This window comes from Vigna angularis, chromosome 10, assembly GCF_016808095.1.
Source record: "Vigna angularis cultivar LongXiaoDou No.4 chromosome 10, ASM1680809v1, whole genome shotgun sequence".
NCBI classification, from domain to species: Eukaryota; Viridiplantae; Streptophyta; class Magnoliopsida; order Fabales; family Fabaceae; genus Vigna; species Vigna angularis.
In genome coordinates, this window is record NC_068979.1 from 14,309,865 (window position 1) to 14,315,588 (window position 5,724).

Below are 5,724 nucleotides of genomic sequence, written 5' to 3' on the forward strand. Positions count from 1 at the left end.
TGCGGGAGTCACGCTGAGGGGCAAACTGGCCGCTGAGGGGAAGAAAAGGGAAGCGCAGTCACCGCTGAGCGGTATTTACCGCTGAGCGCCAATCTTAATAATGGGCTTGGACTCGTTTTCTGGCACTTTTATGGGCTTGGGCTTAGATCTTTTGTAATTCTAAAATAGTATATAAGGACTTACACGTCCTAGAATTAGTATCTTTGGCAGAACGTAGGCAAACACTCTCTCTTCCACCCCTTTGAAGGAGGATCTTGGATGCTCAGGCTACCTCTTCACCTTTTTAGGGTTTATTCTTTCATTCTTTCATTATTGTTCATCTAGGTTCACCATGAATATGGTGAACTAAACCTTGTATGTTTGTTGGGGAATCAATGTAATCTCTTGAAGCTCTCATATATGGAATTTATGCTTGCATCTTAATTTAAGACTTATGCTTTCATTCATCATTAGTTAGGGTTTTTCCTCTTTGCTCAATGCTTGCATTGTTTAACTCATTCTATTGCATGATTATTGGTTTTGTCGATACGGACACGTACGGGGAAGTCTAGATCCGGGGAATTTCTCCCAATATTATACTGACAATATTATATTGGTTGTCGTTAAGCTCCTGCACTCATGAACTAATCATTAGGAATGCTAGGAATTGTATGAACTATTTGATTAGGGAGAAGCCATCTAGAATGGTACTTTAGAGAGTGGCATTAACAATGATGATTTGAATGTTGAATTCCTAAAATGTATGAGAGTGGATGAGATGAAATTGACCCCCAACAACATATTCATTCATATAATCCATTGAAAGTGTTTATCTTTTGTCTTTGCCATTGATCAATTCATGCATACATGTTTAGTTTTCGTCTTGCATAATATAATCCAATTATTTCGTTTGTAAGTCTTAGCTAATCAACAAACCACACAACTAAACTAGGCCGTGAGTCCTTTGGGAAGAACGATACTTGGTCTTACCAAGTTTATTACTTGAACGATTCGGTCATACTTGCCGATTGTGAAACAAGTTTGTGACATCATATTTTGGTGCTTACAAATTTGTCCATCAGTCCACCAACGCTAGGTTGTTGGAAACAGTAATTGATAGATTGCAACAACAGAATGCCACTCTTATGGAGCAGAATGCTACTCTGATGCAACAAAACCAGAACACTTTACAGAGTTTGGAGGCCGCTCGCGCCAACTCTGAGACTACACAGCGGCAGTTAATGGAAATTCTTGCTGCTACCAGGGGCACGCCAGGAGCGTCCTCTTCTACTGCTACACCACATGCTGAGTGGAGCTTGGAAAGCTTCCTTCAACATCACCCAGCCAAGTTTAGTGGAACGTGCCTTCCTGATGAGGCAGATCAATGGCTGCGTGACATGGAAAGGATTTTTAATGCAAAGAGGTGTCCGGATGAAAATCGTTTGGCTTTTACAGAATATCTTCTGACTGGAGAAGCGAGCCACTGGTGGGCGAGCGTGAAGGCTATACCGACGGACGCTCACAGTCCTGTTAATTGGGAAGTTTTCAGAAGCAAATTCTATGAGGAGTACTTTCCGGATAGCGTCCGTTTTGCTAAGGAAGTGGAATTTCTGCAACTGGTGCAAGGGGGAATGTCGGTTTCTGAATACACGAACAAGTTTAAGCACTTGGTTCGTTTCAATACAATGGCGACCAGTAAGGAGTGGCAGTGTAGAAAGTTTGAAAATGGGCTGAGAAGTGATCTGAAGGTGTTGATCTCTAGCCTGTGCATTCGGACGTTCCCTGCAATGGTTGAGAGGGCAAAAATGTTGGAGAAGAACATGGCTGAAGCCGAACAACGTAAGAAGCAACAAGCCTCCAGGGGACCGATTCTATCAAGACCAAATCTGAATCGGAATAGTACTCCATACGCTCGTCCAGTGCAGTCGAGTGGATCTCAAGCTATGGTGGTTGCTGGACAATCAGGGCAGCAAGGGTCGGTCAGATGTTTCCAATGTGGAGGACCTCATTTTAGGACAGTGTGCCCTCAGTTGGTTGGAGGAAAATATTGCACTCGGTGTAGGAGAAACGGCCATCTGGAGAACGAGTGCAATATGGGCGGACGTGCTGTTATGAGACCACCGAACGCTGGAAGGAATCAAACAAGAGGTGGTGGACGAGCCCAAGCTGTTGGGCGTGTGTATGCGATTACTGGTGCAGAAGCAGCAAGTTCAGGTACCCTTATCACCAGTACATGCTTGTTATATGGAATGCAATGTTGTGTTTTGTTTGATTCGGGGGCGACACACTCCTTCATCTCGAAGGCGTGCATTGATAAACTGGGTATATCCGAGAGTGAAATGCAGTTCGATTTGGTGGTTTCAACCCCAGCGGCTGGCGAGGTTAGGACGTCTACTATGTGCGTTAGATGTCCTATTGAGGTAGAAGGGCGTAGATATAAGGTGAACCTCATATGTTTGCCTCTCAAAGACTTAGAAGTAATTCTGGGAATGGATTGGCTGAATACCAATCGCATTCTTATAGATTGTGGAGCTAAGGAATTAATTTTTCCTGAAGAAGATGAAGAAGACTTGGGTGTGACACTCGGTCAATTGAAAGAAGATATCATGGAGGGTGCTAGCTGCTTTTTGATAATGACACACAAAGACAGGGAGGTTGGAGATATGAATTTTGAGCGATCGTCCAACAACAAGCACAGTGGAGGACGATCGGTTGTGGACGAATTCCTGGACGTCTTTCCGGATGAAGTGCCAGGATTGCCTCCCGTTCGTGAAGTGGAATTCACGATTGATTTGGTAACTACAGCAGCGCCTATCTCCGTTCAACCTTACCGGATGGCACCAACTGAGTTGGCTGAACTTAAGCAGAAAATTGAAGATTTGATGGACAAGAGATTTATTAGACCGAGCGTCTCACCTTGGGGAGCGCCCGTACTGTTAGTGAAGAAGAAGGATGGCAGCTCTCGCCTCTGCATTGACTATAGACAATTAAATAAGCTGACCATCAAGAACAAGTATCCTCTGCCACGGATTGATGATCTTCTGGACCAACTGCATGGAGCGAGCGTGTTCTCTAAGATAGACTTGAGATCAGGTTATCACCAAATTCGGGTTAAAGAAGGAGACATTCAGAAGACGACCTTCCGTTCACGTTATGGACATTACGAATATGTGGTGATGCCGTTCGGTGTTACGAACGCTCCAGCTGTTTTTATGGATTATATGAACAGAATCTTCAGGCTGTATTTGGATAAGTTTGTGGTAGCGTTCATTGACGACATCCTTATTTATTCCAAGAGTTATGAAGAGCATGAAGAGCATTTAAGACTGGTACTTGGAGTTTTGAGGGAAAAAGAACTGTACGCTAAGTTGTCTATGTGCGAATTTTGGATGAAAGAAGTGCAGTTCTTGGGTCACGTTGTATCCGCTGGTGGAATTTCAGTTGATCCGGCTAAGGTGCGAGCGGTATTGGATTGGGAGAGTCCGCGCTCGGTCACTGAAGTTAGAAGTTTTGTGGGATTGGCGGGCTACTACAGGCGTTTCATAGAAGGATTTTCGAAGATAGTGGCACCGTTGACACAGCTGACCAGGAAAGATCACCCGTTCGCTTGGACCGATCGGTGTGAATCCAGCTTCCAAGAATTGAAGCAGAAGTTGACGAGCGCCCCAGTTTTGGTGATTCCGGACACGGCCAAACCATTTGAAGTCTATTGTGATGCATCTCACCAAGGTTTGGGCTGTGTATTGATGCAAGATAAACGAGCGGTGGCATACGCTTCACGACAGCTGAAAATACATGAGAGGAATTATCCAACGCACGACCTGGAGTTGGCATCGGTCGTTTTTGCTCTGAAGATTTGGAGGCACTACTTGTATGAATCAGTTTTCCAAGTCTTCAGCGATCATAAGAGTCTCAAGTACCTCTTTGATCAGAAGGAGTTGAATATGAGGCAGCGGAGATGGCCTGAATTCTTGAAGGACTATGACTTCGAGCTACTTTATCATCCTGGCAAAGCAAACGTGGTAGCAGATGCGTTGAGCAGGAAGGTGGTGCATGTCTCTTCCATGATGGTTAGAGAATTAAGCTTGGTGGAGAGTTTCAGAGACCTAAGGTTGCAGTTCAATCTAGAACCGGACAACATCAAATGCTGTAACCTTAGGATATCTAGTGACGTGTTTGACCGGATCAGAATGAAGCAATTAGAAGATGAAGAATTAATGAAGATAAGAGGCGCGCTCGGTACAGATCAAGCAAAGGAGTTTGACGCTGGACCGGACGGTCTAGTACGCTATATGGGTAGGACGTGCGTTCCAAACGATGGGGATCTGAAGAGAATTATCCTGGAGGAAGGACATCACAGCCGTCTTAGCATGCACCCTGGCATGACTAAGATGTATCAAGACCTCAGGAAGACGTTCTGGTGGCCTGGAATGAAGAGCGATGTCGCACGCTTTGTGACGTCTTGTTTAACTTGCCAGCGTGCAAAAGCTGAACACCAAAGACCGGGCGGCCTACTGCAACCTCTGGAAATTCCCGAATGGAAGTGGGACAGCATTTCAATGGACTTCGTGACTCACTTACCTCGCACGGTCAAGAATCACGATTCCATTTGGGTGATAGTGGATCGTCTAACGAAGAGTGCTCACTTCCTAGCGGTTAACTTGAAGATGTCAATGACTAACTTGGCAAAGCTTTACATCAAGGAGATCGTTCGTCTACATGGAGTGCCGTCCAGCATTATCTCTGACCGAGACACGAGATTCACCTCTCAGTTTTGGCAATCCCTGCAAAGTGAACTGGGCAGCAAACTTCAAATGAGTTCAGCGTACCATCCTCAGACGGACGGTCAATCCGAGAGAACCATCCAGACGCTCGAAGATTTATTAAGGACGTGCGTGCTCGATCACATGGGCGTTTGGGATGAAGTCTTGCCGTTAGTGGAGTTCACCTACAACAACAGCTTCCAGTCCAGCATTGGAATGGCTCCCTTCAAAGCTCTTTACGGACGTAAGTGCCGCACGCCACTTTGCTGGTTTCAAGAAGGAGAGAACGTATTGACGGGACCGGAACTCATTCAACAAACGACTGAAAAGGTGAAGTTAATTCAAGAGAGGCTGAAGACGTCTAGAAGCAGGCAGAAATCATATGCAGATAAGAGAAGAAGGCCGTTAGAGTTCAAAGCTGGTGATCACGTATTCCTTAGACTGAATCCAACCACTGGAGTAGGCAAAGCTATGCGATCAAAGAAGTTGTCTCCCAAGTTCGTAGGGCCGTATCAGATCATAAGGAAGATTGGACCAGTAGCATACGAGCTAGCCTTGCCTCCCCAATTGTCCAACCTTCATCCGGTGTTTCACGTTTCTCAACTCTGGAAATACATAGCGGATCCCTCGCACATATTGGAGCTAGATGACGTTCGTCTTCGTCAAGACCGAACGCTGGAAATGAAGCCGGTTCGAGTGGAAGACGTTCGCACCAAGTTATACAAGGGAAAGGACGTTCGGTTGGTGAAAGTTGTATGGGACGACAAGACGGGCGACTCTACATGGGAAGTGGAGGATGCCATGAAGGACTTATACCCTCATCTATTCCCTGGTAAGATTTAATTTTCGAGGACGAAAATTTTTGTAGTTAGGGGGATTGTCACGTCACATTTAATACACTGCTGAGTCACCTAGTTGCTTCCATAAATACCCCACGTCATTTGCTCAGAAACATTAAACACCCACCCTGAACTCCATGCAT